The following is a 17,765-nucleotide window of genomic DNA, read 5'->3' as shown; positions in this document are numbered from 1 at the left end:
TATGCAGCACTTCATCCCCTTTGGGACTCCTTCATCCTTACCTATTTTGCACCTGAAGGTGCAAATTCCCTCTGTTCATGCTGACACAGATGATGCCATATGGCACAAGCTTGTGCAGTTTACTGCCCTCAGAGCCAATTTAACTGACTGCTCTGAAACCTTGTGAAACTGGGCAGTGAGATATTGCCCTCCCTTGGATCTATCCTTACATTTCTATACTTACCGTGCTAACTGATGTGCTGTCCCTGTGCCAGACACGTTTCTTTGACCTCCCTCAAGGGTAGGTTACAGATGCTGTTCACCAGCTCTGGGTTTCTGAAGGACAAAAGCTGTGAAGCAATGGCTGTGGCCAGGTGCATGAAATCATGCCTTCCAGCACCAGCCTCCTCAAAAACCACCCTCAGTAATAACTTTAACTGCATTAATTAGTCACTGTTTACTCTCTTCAGGTCTGGCGTTATCACTGGAATATGTCTCATCTAAATCTGGTGGCCAAACAAATTAAAACTAATGAGGCCATTAGGGTCGTATTAACATACAAGGAAAATGGGAGTGCTTCCGGAGGAGGCTTTATTGCCAGACTGGGCACGTGCCTTGCTGAGGGCTGCCAGGAAAGCCTGATTCCCAAACGACATTGGAGAGAAAAGAAAGAGATGAAATAGCACCAAATATAGGATGTGGCAGGACAAGGCTTCCTGCTGCCTCCTGGGGTGTTTCAAAATGGAAAATGTGGTGAGAGCAGCAGGTCTGGATGAAGATCCAGTGGCAGAGATTTGAGCCGTGAGATTGAGATTTGATGGTCAGGACTTGGCATGTAATACCATGGGAGGATTCATGTCCCAGCTCCCTACACAAGTCACTTGACCTCCACTAGCAAACAGATCTGGAGCTTCAACAGAGGCTTCAGACATCTGGTCAGATGACTAATTCCTGTGCAGCTGGTTGCCTAGTCACCAAGCCAAGGAAGCAGAGGGAGTGAGATGCAGTGCCAGCCACATCCTCTCTCTTATGTGTCTCTGGCTGTAGCATTTCTGCTAGCCCAGAAGTCCATCTAAGAGGAGTAGAGACTGCACACAAAAAAAATAAAGACATCCTGAGTTTCACAAGTTCTCCTGGATGCTAGGATAGCCAAGAGGGCAAAATGCAATGGGAAGATAAGCAGTTTTAGGAAAAAAAGAGAAGTGAATGATACAGAAATAAGGATGGCTCCTATTAAGGGAAAAAAGCCAATGCAAAGTGAATCTGTGCTGAGATCAATCCTGTTCTGAAGGCACCCATCTTCTGGGAGTGACAGAACTCACCTCTGCTTCAAAATGGGGAAGAAAGCCCCACACTACCTCTCAGAGATAAGGACCAGAGCCTTCCTGCTCTTCCCCTGCCTTTGAAACTCAGATGATTGATCCATAACAGCCCTTCCTTCTCACCCACGTCTGATCTACCAGGGCATGTGTTGTGTACAACACCAGTGTCATGCAGGGGAAGGCTTAAGAAAACAATAGCTGAAGTTTCCCTGTTCATCCCTTTTTCTTCAGGGTCAGCACCTCAATGAACAGTGCAACTTCTCACGCAGCAGTTCCAAGGCTTTTCATACTTTGCTCAAACCAGAGAAGCATGCTGGCCTCTTCCCCTTACCTTGTAGTGAATAATGTGGCTAATTCAGTTCATGCAGGTAAGGTAGGCTGTGTAAATGGACAAATTAGTCAGCTTTCTTCCCAATTCTTTCTTACCTTTGGAACTTCCTACAAATATTTAAAGTATCTATTATATACACATATGTATTTTCAGAATGTTTTGGCAGAAATTATTTTATTCTAGCTTGCTGTCAACCAGACCTAAAAGCCTGCAAGTTCACTAGGAGCACAACCCTGGATAAACAGTCAATGACAATTGACTCAGTGACTAGCACAGCAAAATGGAAGTCTTTCTCTAAAAAAAACTCACTACAAATAAGGTCTGCAGGTGTCTTAGAGGTGTGTATGGCTGTCAGCTTGCAATGCCCCTACTCATTCCAGCACAGCACTCATCTCTTTTTCTGGCTGCTTCCAATCAGCCCCTAACCCCAACCATGGCAGCAGCAAGAGAACATGAGGAGTGGGGTGTAGCTCAGAGAAATCAAAGTCTTATCCATCCCCTATCCCTCACAGCCTCACCTAGTTGCCATTGCTTCTTGGGATCACAGAGTCATATAATCTTTTGAGTTGGAAGAGACTCTTAAAGGCCATCCAGTCTAACTCCCCTGCAGTGAACAGCTACAGCTAGATCTGGTTGCTCAGAAGCACAGGAAGAGCAGAGGAAATATGAATCTTTAGGACCTTAAATACAGCCCCTCTACCTTGGACAGGGACCATGACGCCTACTATTAGCAAACATATAAAATAAAATTTGCTAATGTCTTCTCACACTGTTTCTTGTGGATGGTGCAAGGGCAGCTGTCTCCCTAGGTTCTGTAGGCATCAGACACCAGCACCAACCCGTCCCCAGAAAAGATACATGAAGGTTGGTGGCAGCATCTGAAATATAAAATGAAGATGATTATAAGGAGAGAATATAGGGCACCAAGTTGTAAAGCATTGCAGACAGCATCTCTTCTTTGAATAAATGCTGAGAAAATAATTTGCTCAAGTGTTTCATTCTTAATAAGGACTTCCAGATGTCTCAACATATAGGTACTCTAGCCATCTCTGTTCCTCCTTCTTCAGGTGTCAAAGGAACAACTGTATGGGAGAGGCGGGAGAAAGGCTTTTAGGAGAAGTTAAGATCTTCATCTAGTTTCAGGGGATAAGAGAAATGTCTGGGTTAACACAATTTTTATCCACAGTAGACCTGCCTATCCCTGACAACCACATGTCTGGGGCTTTGATCTGGGTGTGCAGTCCAGTGATTCTCATCTCATTTACCAGCATCACTTGGAGCTGGATAAGTTGTTCACTCCAATAGTTAATTTATTGGATGGTACCATATTTCCATCTTGTGGAATATCAAGCAAGAGGCTGTTTTGTGAGATTTTATCATTTTGTTTTGCAAATAATTTCTTTCCCATTCCAAAGGTAGCACAAAGAAGTGATTATTTGCAGTTCAAGCCGGTGATATGTTAAGCACATAACTTCCGTGGTGTCATTTCTGTTTTCTTGGATAGATGAGGATCAGTTTCAGGTCCTCGTTCTTCAAGAATGGGCTTTCAAATAAGTTTTAAAATATATTTCCCACAAATGTTTATTCTAAAGAAGACAGCTTTTACAGAAATTACTTGCTCTGGTTTCTAGAGTTCTTCCAATATTGAGCTAATGCTTACATTTCTTCACTTCTATAGGAATCCTTAGAAGAATCTTCAGAGGTTTTTCTGCTTTCACAAATGCACTTGGAATCTGTATTAGCTAATAAACATTACTGATATTTTTAGTGATAAAATCATAAAAAACCTAGATGCCTGGGTAGCTTAGGTGATGCTGTGTAGATCACTAAGCTTTTCACTTACATGCCACCAGCTGCAGTTTGGCCTTGGGGGCACCAGAAAGGATCAGTTGCCATCTCATGGTCTAAGGATGACATTTTATGGGACACTTAACAGTCTTTAGGGTTCTCAGTCAAGAAGCCAGTGAAAAATCAGGCAACTGGGACTGAAAAGTTCTCTCATAACCAAGGGTAGTTTATGGCTCTAAGTCAACATCAAGGCTTGAAGGTGATCCAATGTTAAGGCAATTATTTGCAGTTGTGTTCTTTCCAGAGATACATCACGGAATGAATCCTATATATAAAGAATATGGGTCCTTGAGAGGAGCCAGGTAAGCTTTCTTCCACCATCTGCATGAGGTTTTCTAACTGGTAGAAAAGCAGAATCTACTAACATATTCGAACCCTCCATGAACTCATCCAACGTACACCTACAGAACAATCACGTGATGCACTCAGTCTGATGCATGATAGAGCTGTGAGGAGAGCTTTGTATCATAGAATCATTAAGGCTGGAAAAGATCTCTAAGATCATCCAGTCCAATCACCAACCCATCCCCACCATGCCAACTAAACCATATCCCTCAGTGCCATACCTCCACAATTCTTGAACACCTCTACCACCTCTCTAAGCAGACTGTTCCAGTGCATCACTGCTCTTTTGGAGAAATTGTTCCTAATATCCATCTTGAACCTCCTCTGGAGCAACTTAAGGCCATCACCTCTCATCCTATCGCTGTTACCTAGGAGAAGAGGCTGACCTCCACCTCGCCACAACCTCCTTTCAGGAAGTTATAGATAACAGTGAGGTCTCTCCAGAGCTTCCTCCTCTACAGACTGAATCACCCCAGATCCTTCAGCTGCTCCCCATAAGACTTATTCTCCAGACCCTTCGTTGCCTTTCTATGGCGATGCTCCAGGGCCTCAATGTATTTCTTGTAGTGAGGAACCAGCCTGATCGTTCTGCCTTGATCCCTGGCAGCTTTAAACAAAAAAAGAAGAGAAAATAAATGCTGTGAGAGAAGAGAGAGTTAACTTCTAGGGCTGTGTAAGGAATAACTGATCTGGATGTCATTGTGCTGCAGAAGTGACCTACTTTAGCTTTATCTGGCTTATCTCTGTTTGCATTGGTTTATTGATGGCAGGAGATACTGCTAACTGAGTGGTGCTTCTAGAATTTAAATGAAGGTCAAATGCAGCCCTCCTGCCTGGTCATGGTCTAACAGAGACCAGGAGCTGCACCTACACTTAGCTCCTATCCATTATGGGTAGAACTAAAGCAAGAAGGTGACAGGAACCGAGGCAGTGGCCACAGTAATATTACTGCCATACCTCTTAATAAACAAGAAGAAATGATCCCCACAGGCAGATTCTGAGTGGGATTCTGTTAGTGGGAGACCACATGCCTGCTACTGTGTGCCAGTGTCTGGCCACATATATGTGTTAGCCTGCTGTTGACGTGGTTCTCCATGTGATCTGGAGGTTCAGCTTCTCGTGAACTCCTCATTCCATTATAGAGGTATCCACCACTGAGGTTAAGCAGATGAACCAGGGCCAAGGACACTCTGCTAGCAGAGTCCCTGGCAGAGCTTTGACCAGGGCCAGCAGCACCCTCACAGGCAATGCTGAAGATCTAGGCATACAGTGTAAGACCAGAACCCGTTGGTGGGATGGGCAAGAGGACAGTGACATATATGGACATACAAGAACAACTCCTGTGCTGATGTTCAGCCTTTCCACTGAGGTTGAATCCCTCCTCCAAAACTATATACTGCCTGAAATCACTGACATCAAGTATGTAGCCCCACAGTCCTTTCCTTTCTGCAGCCTTCCCTCATCCCTATCAAGTACCAAAGAAGGATCAGGCTGGCCCCACACTTGTCTGCAGGTTCCTGCTTTCCTTTAGCCCAGAGCTGGCTCCACCTTTGGCAATAAGCTCTTCAGACCCTCTTCTCCTCCTACTTTTTACTTTGCAGGAGACAGTGCCTGTCACACCTGTATTTGCTAATCAGCTCACAGCATGCTCCGTGATTGCCCACAAGAAAACATGGGTGCAGATGTGGTGGGAAGCAGGGCCACGCACACAAAATGAGATGCTTGTTTTCCAAACAGAAACCAAGATTTAATTACAGCCTCAATTAGTGGTTATTAAAACCCTCTTTGCTTTGTTGTTTTTCTTTCCCCATTGTCTCCCAGCCCTGCACATTATTGAATCATCAGCTTCTGTTGTCTTGTTTGGATGCATTCATAAAAAGAGAAAATGCAGAAAGCTGATTTTGGACCCAAACAATGTCTTCCCCCCTTTCTCCTCATTTTATTTCACTGGTTTCTAATTCACTGCAAAGAAAATAGAGACATGAAGGGAAAAGGGGAATTTTCTGCTGTCTGCAAGATGAAGTAGACCTTGAGGTACATAAGTTGCTCCAAAAGCAATGCCTCCTATTTGTTTCCGTGGAAATTACAACAGAGCACAATAACACTGTCTGATAAAGCAAATTCTCAGCTACAAAGCACTACTTTTCAACAGTCACTACCATTAACTTTTCATTTTCACCAGCAATGAACAAGAGCATGCATGCTGCGCTTGTAAAAATCAGCACCAGTGGAGGTGACCCATGGTTTCACAGCTACTACGACAACATCATTGCTGAAATGCACCACTCACCACCTCACTGTGCTCACATCCAGTCTCCATAAACGTGTCACTGAATATCAATGGATGCAGTATTTTTCAGGTGGAGGAATGCAATGACACACCTTTGCTTCATACACACTTCCATGTCAGACACTATTAGGTCAGAGTGCCTCTCTGCTGTCATCTGTCACACAGCAACAAAACGTCATAGAATGTTCATGAGAAAGTTCAACCTCTACTGCTATACCACCAACATCTGCCTCCGATTTTATGGATTAACATGGTAAAATTGGAGGCACTATTTTTGGTGCAGCCCTCATACATTGGAGACCAACAGAGGCATTGCTTTTGTAATCCTCTGTGATACCCTCATGTCCCAATTGCAGTGAGACATGAGTGCATCCTTCTGCTTTGTGTTTGTTGAGTACCTGAACCACACAGACTTGTTCTTTCATGTAACCACAGAAATCTCAGCAACCATAGCAGACAGGCTGTGGAAAGCTCTGGCTGTCACTTTTCCTACCAATTTTGTTAACTTCAGTTGTTTAAAGACTACTGAATATTTGCAGGATCAGCTTAGATAAAACCATGGAACCACTGAGGTTAAAAAAAGACCACTAATATAATCTAGTCCAACCATCAACCCATCCCCACCATGCTCATTAAATCACATTCCTCAGTGCCACATCTACTCTCTTCTTGAAGCCCTCCAGGGATGGTGATTTCATCACCTCCCTGGGCAGCCTGTTGCAGTACAGCTATCCTAGGGATTTGGCCATGCTGTGTGGAGTGAGGAAGAACAAATACCTCATTATGCTCCTCAAGGGGATGAGGGAAATACTGCTTGTCACAAAGACAGAAGCTGGTGGCTGGCAGAGCTACTGGCACCAAGCACCCAACTCAGGCTGCTACATGATCTCCTTATTTATCACCACAATATGTGGAAAAAAGATCCCAAAATTGGAGTTCTCCCTCGCCCTATCTTTCTGCAACATCCCTGGCCCTCTAAAGGCTCCATTCTAGCTGTATTTAAGAGTTAAATCTTGCCTTACTGTGAGGCTGTCCAGGACAGAGGTCACTGAGAAAGATATTCTGCTACACCAGTATTCATTAGCACCCTGTGTTAGCCCCAGGCTTGCATCAAAAATGTTAATCATATGTTTCTCACCTTTTCCTTCCCCTCAGTCTTAAAACCACTATCAGGATTCCTGTAGGTTTGCCACATGCACTCCAGGCCTGATCACATATCTTGGTGTTATCACTGCCTCCAGCAGTGAAGAACCAGCCAGTGCCTAAGCTCTCCTGCTATCTGCTAGGTGTTCATAGCTGATTCCATCTACTTTCTGCATAATCTCTGCTTGTAATTATAAATATCAAGCATGGGGGGCCATCTGTGGCCAAGCTGCACTGTTTGCTGACCAGAACAAGCAGAGATAGCTCCAGCTATTTGCCAACTCCATTTCATAAATCCAGGGGGTCCAAAATTGCATGTTTATATAGCATCTTAATTCCCTTCTTGTCAAAGGCAGACTCACTGGGGCATTTCTTTGCATCAGCCCGATCAGGTTGATCAGACAGTTAGATCAGGTTGCTCTGAGCATCTTGAACTAACTGCAGGTGCCCCTGTTCATTGCAGGGGAGTTTTTTGAGTGTCCCTTCCAATTCAAATGAATCTATGATTCTATGAATTGCATGTTTTTTTTAATCCCACCTTGATACTCTGTTCTAAAACTATTACTGCATCTCACCAGCACTATTTACCCACTCATACCTTGATTTAGCTCTGTTTTGGCGTTCAGGTATGTTGCACAACTCCTAGCAGTGCTATGTGTTTGTTAACTGAAGAGATAGTTGTCACCCATCAGCTAACTGGTAATAACCACAGGCCATCAGGATCTGCTATGGAGACAGTGGCTGTCCAAGTCATGCAGCTCTAACAGATAGGGATGTTGTTCTGCAACAGGATGGCAAAATGATCCCCTTCTGCAACAGATCAGTTTCCAAGAAGAGAAGTAAGATTCATCTGAGCGCCTTCAGTGCAGACACTGATGTTAGGGCAGAGGCTCATCCCTCCTAGGAAATGATCTGGGACTCGGTATGCTAGCAAGCATGAGTTCACACTGTCCACACAGTTTAATTGCTAAGCACTCTGACACAGAGGGATGGAGTTGCTAGCACTCTAACAGAAATTATCAAGCATGAATCAGACTGGTCCATTTGTCCTCAAGGCTAAAGGGCAATCTCTGGTCTCATTTTGTTCACCAGGACAAACATGGCCTTTGATCTCCTGTGGTCCATGGAGACCTTGTCTGCACAACATGCAGGATTTACAGTGCAAGTTGTCTCATCCTAAAACAAACACCTACGCATGGCCCAGTGACTCATACCTTAAATCCTGCTGATGATATTAATTAGACCTCTGTTGTCTACAGTGGGAGCATAGACGCCAGCTCACGAGACACCCACATTGTAGACCCTTAAAGAGATGAATTGCACCCTAACTCTCAATCCAAAGTCGCAGCACAAAAAGCAGTGTCTTCTTGACACATTGCACATCACTGCTGAGTCCTGTCTCTTGCTCCCAAGGACAGAAGGAGGCATGGATTGTTAATGTAATAAAAAAACCCCAACAACATCCAAGACATCCATACCAGCATTTAGGAGCCAGTAAGCGAGCTGTTCTCAACTCCTGTGCATGGCTTTCAGACAGAAACTCTACATCAGTTTCCTCTGTTTGCAAGAATCTTCTTGTCCTTCCTCATGTCCTCCCCTCCACAGCAGCCTTCATCAAATATTTCTCCAGCAAATATTGGAGGAAAATTCCCCTTGATTTTGGGTTGATCGCCCTGCTAGTGACAAAGAGATGTCAGCAGCTCTTTGAGCAGTCACTAGAGATGCTTCCTGAGCATCTACATTCCCTTTACCTCTCCTTTGCTCCGGAAGTTCCAGTCCTTTATCACAATCATTCCTATCCAACTATTTATCGTGCAATAACTCATTATTATTCCTCCTAGGACGTCTTTAATAAAAGCCTATGCTTGCATATTATATATTAAAATTATAAGATGTATAATCCTTCTAATAAAGTTGAATTTAATCTTGAGTTCTACATTAGAAGGAAAGGAATAGAGAAAAAAATATGAAGGGGAAGAAAAGTATTAGAAAATCCATGTACGGTACAGCATATCTGTGCACACCAACCACCGTGATGCTGCTCATTGTCTGAGAGCATTGAGTGGTTTGCCACCATGGGAATGAGAGAAGGCGAAGGATCCATGGAGCCCTTTGAAGATTTGTTTCATGTCACTCACAGGCAGCTCAGCCAGGGGTGAGATGTCCTGTGTTCACAGCCCCATCCTGCTTTGACAGGTCTGATTTTCTTCCTGATTTACTATAGGCTCCCTTCCTGAACCTGGGCACGGCAGCAGGGTTGAGGTGCATGAAGGGACTTAGGGATTTTAAGGCCATGTGACTTTCCAGCCTTTGCATTTCATATAAATGTTGGCTCCCTTATAAAAATAAAAGAGATTCCAACTCCAAGGAGTTTGTCATTCAATCATCAAAGTTGGGAAAGATCACTAAAATCATCTAATCCAACCATCAACCCAATCCCCACCATGCCCACTAAATTGTGTCTCTCAGTGACACATTTGCCCTTTTCTTGAATACCTCCAGGGATGGTGACTCCACCACCTCACTGAGCAGCCTGTTTCAATGCTTCACTACTCTTTCTAAAAATAAATTCTTCCTAATATCCAACCTGAACCTCCTCTGGCACAACTTAAGGCCAATACCTCTTGTTCTATGGCTAAGGACAAGGGATGGAGTATAACTGACAGACTGGGCACTGCCATTGTTTGGCTGGATTGTAAATGCTCACCAGTGCATCTGGAGCAATATTATTCTATCTGCAGGACATCTGGAAGGCAGAATCCAAGGGATGTCCCCAGCACAACCAGAGGATGCTGTCAGAATGCCTTTAACTCCTCAGAAGGAAAAGATGATCATGATACTCCCAGCATCATATGGCAGCATTTAATGAAATTCTCACCAGGACACCATGGCATATCTGGAGACATGTTGTACCAACATGCTCTGAACCCTTCTGGTAGCACTGGAGGAGTTAAGGAGCACAATAACCGGAGTGCTGAGAAAGGAGGAAGTGAATTATCTCTCTCACCATCTTTATGTTTCCTCCTCCCCACTGAGGGAACAAAATCATAGCTTACAAGGAGTCAAAGAAACCTCTTCACGTTGACTGTATTCCACCCAAGTAGTGCTCATGACTTTTTTTCTGCTGGTAATAATGCCTTACAGGGCCAAAAAGAAAATAACACACTCACTGGCATTTTCTTCAAAGTCCATATTGTATGCATTGCTTTTCACAGGGAATTGGATTTTCAAATTCACAAGCTCTAAAGGTCAAGGATAACAGGCTATCAGCATTTAATATGCATTCCAGGGAAAAGAAAAACTATAAAATTGGAAATAAAGGTTGCATGAAAATTCATTTCCAAAAACCCAGATCAAAACATCTCTGTTTCCTCCGTATGAATTGACATCTGTTCTTTGTTGTTGTACCTGAAACGTCTTAAAAGTCTCCTGCTAGAATCATGGCTAAGTCAACATCTGTAGCATTGATCCCTGACACAGAATCCTGAAGGTGATAAAGCAAGGATGGGGGTGGGAGCCAGGTCTTTTGTTCAGTATCAAAACAACTGCAACAAAGATCACATGCGTGGGTATATGTGTACTTGCTAGAGTTGCTGGGGGGGGGGTTAGGGTGGTGGAAGAGAAAGGAGTTTTTCAGCCCAGATTTCAAACCACTCTGCTATAAGAGGGACTGAAGGAAGCAGAGAAAAGGGGGAATATGAAGCTCTATAGCTGAGCATGTTCTGGTTTCAGCCACATCAGCCATTCTCAGGAAGGGCGATCACCTTGCATTCTTCAGTACCTGTTGAAACCAGAACAACAACAGATATGAATCAGATAGGAAAGGGAAAAGAAATTTCCTCTGAATCTCATCTTCTGACTGGATGACTGCCTTCTCTTTCATTAGGTTCCAGAGTTAACAACCTGTGTAGTTAGCCATTGTCTTGCAGTCTCCAGCACTGCAGCAACTCTTGTCCTCATTGGAGGAAGGTCTATTCTCTCAGAAAAGCCACCTATTACTAACATTTAGAAAGGGAGTTTTCCAGGCTGAACTCCAGCATGAGATCTCTTGATGCTGGGTATATAGAGGCAGACACTTCCAGACAGTTATTAGCTCATCTAGAGAGAGGTATCTGAGACAGGTAGGACAAAATCTCCCCTGAAAATACACTTGTCTCTCCACTACCTTCTCCAGAGAGCCTAGACAACTTGCTCAATCTAAAAATTTTGCTTTTTAACAGTCAAGGAGAGTGTCTCCTGTTAAGAGCTGCCCAAGTCCTGCACTCAGAAATCTTGCTTTTACCAGAAAAATCAGTCACTCCTTGCCCATCAGAACCCACCCTGTCACAGACTGCTTAATAGCAGGTTCCACCTAGATGTACTCACTTCCTGAACATGTCAGTAGGAATACAGGCGCTCACACATCCAAATTTTGATATAGGAATGAAGCAGGACCAGAGCCCAAGCCCTCATCACAGCTATTATCATAATTGAGGTGCCACAGGTACTAAATCATCTTGAGCTAGGGGACAAAGAAAGGCACAAGAAAAAAGAACCCAAAGTCTCCTAATTCCCCAGTCTCAGCCTTATCTACTATTCCACATGTCCCATGAAGCACTCACCCTGAGGTAACCCCTTTGAAAACATGTTGATTGGCTGAAATACCACTACTGAATGACTCATTATGACTCCGTACTGGGTGGAAAGAAGGAGATGAGGAAAACTTGATTGAAAAGACACAGTCAAGTTGCAGGGATGGGATTAGTCTGCCTATGTTTCCTTTGTGTATGGGTATCATCAACTCTGCTTCAGGACAGGAGCTGTTGGCACAGCAGTCTTTGAATCCTAAAACTGTATTTATTAGTGGATGCACTGTTTATTAATAGCTTCTTTTAGATCTCCTCTCCTTTATGTTCCAGCAAGGCCCACAGTACTATGCCAACATGTCATGTTAGCTGTCCATCTGATGGACTGAGGCTCTGCAGCAGCACTGTGCCAGACACAGGGATAAGCTCTCCAGCCATCCACAATGCTTGGCCATGGGAATCTCTTTGGAGTCACCTCTAGGGACATCCATCTTCTGTGGGGATTACACTTGGATCTCGCTTTGCACAAAATTATGAATCTACGGAGCCCCATTTCTTCCCCTCCACTGGAGTCTTGTGCCAGAGTCCACACAACACATTTTATACTAATGCCATATGGACATCAGGAGTATCTGTTGCAAGGTGCTCTGAGATTTCTGTATGGCTGCAGAGAAGGGGTTAAAAAGTTATTCCCCAAGATGAGAACCAGACACCCCAAATCCATCTCTTTACAGCTGCTATGAATTAAGTTGATTTCAGCAGTAAACCATGGGGGATGCTGGCTGCTATTAAGGGAGCATTTATAAGGATGTTTGGAGGAGTTATTAGATTGGAAAGGCTTCTGCTTTCCCAAGAATAAGGACTTGGATGTTCAGAAAGACTACAGCCTTAAGTGTTACCTGGTTTTAAAGAACGAGTGACCAAACTGCTGGAATTTAGTTAGAAATGAGCAGCAAACCCAAAAAGGAACGTCTATAGAGTTAACCGAGTCCAGTTGCACAGTATAGGGCTCTGTACTTTCCTCCAGGGTTGGAGGAAATAAATATCTGAGAGTTTCTAAGGACTTGTCTGGCACGGTGAACTGGAATAAAATCAGACCCCACCATGCTGGAGTTAGAAGGTTCCTAGTGAAACAGTCAGACCATGGGCTTAGCTCAAGCCAAGAGACTTCGTTTTCACAAAGGATTCACCAAAGGAACTTTCTGTTTCAAGATATTAAATATTGATAAGTCTGCAGAAGTGCTAGCAGTTTTCATCATCCATCTGTAATGCTGAAGCACACACAGCCTGCTGCTCTGTCCCCAGTTAGGCACTCCCTTGAAAGCATGCCAAATCTGGCTGCACTCAGAGTCAACATTTCCAGACACTTAAGGATGTTTTGTTCAGGAAAATAGAGTTTATTCAGGAAAAGACTTTTCCCTCCCTCACTCCTTCCACTTGCTTTGAATTCTGCCTGGAGAGATAATTACTGATTGCTTCAGTGGCTGGAGTCAAGAGGCACAAATAAATAAATAAATAAATAAATGAAATAAAAACAGCAGTGAGGGAATAAGATCAGATCAAATTACCTTGGAAGAAGAATTTTACTCAGCGGCATCATTGCAAGGCCGAGAGACTCATACTGTGTTACCCAACTAGAAACCACAAACTCCAAAAGCAGGGCAGGAGCGAAGGCAGAAAATGATGCCAAACACCAATAAATACCCAAAATCACACTGCTGTGCATAGCACCCTGCCAGCTTGCTTAGATTCACTGTGCATGGGATCCAGGCTCTCCTGGGCTGCAATTACAGCATCACCAGCCTAGGGACATTGAGCTTCTCATTTGAGTTTCAGCCACTGCCTCCTGGCAACGCGGTCACGTCTTACAAAGTAAAGGAGAGCCTTCACTGCATGCCAAAAGAAGTATTTCAATTCACCACTCAACAACTCGTCTTCCTGATAAAGCCTCTGCCCTTTCTGCCTGCACAGATTTCATAGAGAACTTTCTCCAAAGCTGAGGTCTGGTTGCTCCAGACTAACATCTCCTTTGCCACCTTAATGCACTTCAAATATCCTTACCTGAAGTGGAAAAACCCAGGAAATCCAATACAGCACTATGTTGTTATCTCCAAGCTTTCTCCAGCCTTTCACAGGAAGGCGGGTCTGCCCAGGCTCCTTATGTGCATTTTCTCTGTTTAGATCCACACTCTTTTCTGTGCTCTGCTTACACTCCTCCAAACAGTCATGACACAATAGCCAGAAATTCTAAAGAGAGAATTTGGAGCATGAATGTAGGGCACCTAGGGGTTGAAATTCAATAACATGAAAGCAAAAAATTTTCCAAGGTACGAATAAGAACATCTCAGTATTTCTCAGTACTTTGTGCAGTTTGAAGGAGGACAATTTGTTTCACTTGTCCCTGAGGCTGTCCAGGGAAGTTAACTTGCTTAGTTCATTTAATTTGCAGAAAGGGTTGCTGACATTAGGGAAATTGTCCTCACTGCCAGGCTGTGAAATACTGGAGGAAGCTTTGGGGAAAATAACAGTATCTTTTGTATAGGGACAAGTTGGCATATCTGCTAATACCTTCACAGCCATCAGTATTCCCTCAGTGGACTCTATCTCACATGCACAGGGAATCATATGGAATCATTGTGACATCTGCACTGGTGAATGGCCAGAAAAAGGTGAATGACCAGAAAGGCTACCCAAAAGGGCAGTGTAACAGAGCTGGTAGGTAATATGAGAAGCACTGCATTGGGTACATCATACCAGTCAATGGTGTAAGGTCTTTTGAATCATAGAATGCTTAAGGTTGGAAAAGACCACTAAGATCATCCAGTCCAACTATCAGCCCATCCCCACCATACCCACTAACCATGTCCTTCAATGTCACATCTCCTCTTTTCTTGAACACCTCCCAGGATGGTGACTCCACTTTCCCTCCCTGAGTACTCCCTGAGGATTCTCAGAGACCCTGAGGTTCCCCAGGATGTGCTGAGACAATGAAACAGCACTAAATCTTGCAGTGGCTTCCCCTGATTGCAGTCAAGCATGTTTCACACCGTGTACATTGATACTGATAGAAAGAGTACAACAGCAGCAGAGCACTTCAGAAAATGGCCCCATGGTTAAGGTGTTTACCTGGCCCTGGTATGAGTCCTGCTCTGTCCCAGTCTCCTCATCAGCCACATTGTTTAGGTCAGGCATGTCCAACCTGTGGGCTGTATGCTGCCTACGTACCCACACATCTTGTGCCATCATGGCTCTTCCTGCTGAGCGGCCCAGCCTAGCCCCTCAGCACCTGCTGAAAAATAATGTGTGATGAGCCCCCTCTGGGCTGCAACCAGGACACAGGGTGCAGTGTGGTGCCAGCTCCAGTGATGGCAAATAATCTCAGGCATGATGATAGCTGGCTAAACAACTTCTTGTGAACAGTGAAAAATATGCAGCTCTGCATTCTGTTGTGATAAAGGAATTTGAGAAAGGGTTTCATAATTTTTTTGGTATATTTGCGACTTTGATCGACATAAATAACATTTTTCAAAGGGAATGTATCGAGCTGCTATCAGATATTCAACTAAAAAATCTGGTCATGTCTCTTTGCCAGAGTTTTATTAGAGAAAGACATCCCTCACTTCACAGTCACACCTTATTCATATCATCACTTTTTAGTAATACATATATTTCTGATCAACTGTTCTCAAGGATGAAGCACGGGCAGAGTGCAATTTCATCAAAAGTCTCTACTGAACACCTAAACTTTAGGTGAAGAAAATGCTTTAACTTCTTCCAGAAAAGCTACCACCTTTAGTGTAAAGCTGAAGGTTTTGTGTTGGAGTGTCTGGTGGGAATGGAGAAACACCATGACCATTGAAATCGAGAAGTGTGTAGGTAAATAGAATCATAGAATTGTTTGAGTTGGAAAGGATCTTGAAAAGTCACGTAGTCCTACTCCTCTGCAATGAATAGGGACACCTACATCTCGATCAGGTTGCTCAGAGCCCTGTCCTGCCTGACCTTGAGTTTCTCCAGGGACAGGGCATCTACAATATTTTTGGACAACCTGTTAGTAGGAAAGTGGTATTTTTCTCACATTGGTCAGGAATTGAGTTTCTATACCTTGCCTAAATGTGTATCCAAAGAGCTTCCAGCTTCCTGCTTCACATCTGTTTGGAAATGGTTCCTGGGTAGTAACTTCTTTGCCCTGTTCTTCTTTTCTTGTTATGGAGCAGAATGAATCAGATGCTATTTCCCTTGATATTTCCTGAAGAGTAAAGAGACCGCAGGGAACAATTTCTCCCTTTATTCTCCAGGTACTGTGTCTGGATGCAGCATGAGCCTTTCCTCTATCCATGCCAGGGATGTCAGAGCCAGTTCATGTCACGTGCAGGATGGAAGACACAAGAGGGCATCAAGTCTTCATCACAAAACTGGCCCTAAACATCAAGTCTAGAAGTTCTCAGTTCTATCAGACTTCAGCACAGTCCTTACTTTTGAAAGAAGCACGGATCTTTCAACCTCCTGCTCCTCCACCATGGTTTCATAGTCACTCCTACTGAAGAACTAAAGGGGTAGACTGCAGAAAACATTTTCTGTGCAGCAGAAGATGCAACTGTCATATTGTGGGGTCAAACAGTGCTTGCTAGCCCTCTATAGATGTGTCTCCCCGCGACAGCCAGGAGAAGGTACTCTTTATAGAGCTTTAATTTTCCTGGAAAAGCAGAGAATCATTCTGTAAGAAATGTTTTTCCTTGCTTGGGCAACTGGGCTTTTTGCAGTTGCTTTTTTTTTTCCTCTTTTTTTTTTTTCCCTGAGCAACAGCACAGCCACCGCCTGCATACTAAGCACCCTGCAGCACTCTAATTATCCTAGCAGCACACGCAGCCCCTGCTTTTGCTGATGACTGGAGGGAACCGCTGGGAAGGCAGACAGAGATTAGAGAGAGACTATGGGCACTGAGAACAGGATGCAGCATCCAGCCCACCAGGTGAAGCCTGAAAACCCTCAGCAGTGTTGAGCAGATGGCTGGGAGTGAATGGTCGTACTGGAAACAGGAGGATCTTTTCCTTGAACTACTCATAACTGTCCAAACTGCCGGTTTCGTGTTTTTGTTGCTCTCTTTTTTATGTTCTAATTAAAAATATTTAAAATATAATGTGTTACTACCTATATACAGTAACTATATTATGTATTTTATGTATTCTATGCCACCCCAGATAATTCCTCTTCAGTCAAGGCAGCACAGGCAAGACAAAAGGCTGGGCACTCACGGTCTTCTCACTGAGAATTGGTGAGTTTCTCATTTGATCTGCTCTGGTTCTTAAAGTTTTAACTATGGCCTTGCTGGAGTCTTAGAGTCCCTTCAGCAAAGTGTGCACAGTCAGAGTCCAGTTCTGTGGGCTGGAGGTTTAAAAAATGAAGACAAATCCTGGAAGAGACAAACTCAGCCACAAGACATGAAGAAATCAGGGGAAAAGCAATTCAAGATCTCTCCAGAACTTTCTTCTTCATCCATTTTTTATGAGGGGACTGTTACTGTCCCTTTGGGGTAAAGAATACAGTACCTCCTATTGCAGGTTATTCCAACTGGTTATTTCAGACTTGAAACTGTTTGCCTTTATTTCTAGTTTCTGTCTACTTCCACTTTCCAGAAAGAAGCAACTATCTTCAGTGACAAGGTAGAGGAGGGGCACACACTGCAGCAGTTTTTATGATGAAAATTAAGGTTTGGAGAGATCCCAAGGAGTGTTGCCACATAGTGCTCACCTACAGCCCCACTTGAGCACTTCCAAACTGATGTACATCTACGTTTCCTGTGAGATTCCTCCATCCCCTATCAGACCATCTAGCCCAGTGTCATATTAGGAAATGTCTCCCAGTTCTTAATCTGAATCTCCCTTTGTTTTAACATAGAGCTTCACACCCCACCTCATGCAGATAAGTATATCCCTGTATGC

This window comes from Cyrtonyx montezumae, unplaced genomic scaffold (assembly GCF_038088225.1).
Source record: "Cyrtonyx montezumae isolate F1298 unplaced genomic scaffold, pur_monq_1.0 scaffold_3, whole genome shotgun sequence".
Lineage (NCBI taxonomy): Eukaryota > Metazoa > Chordata > Aves > Galliformes > Odontophoridae > Cyrtonyx > Cyrtonyx montezumae.
Note: the sequence above shows the minus strand (reverse complement) of the source record.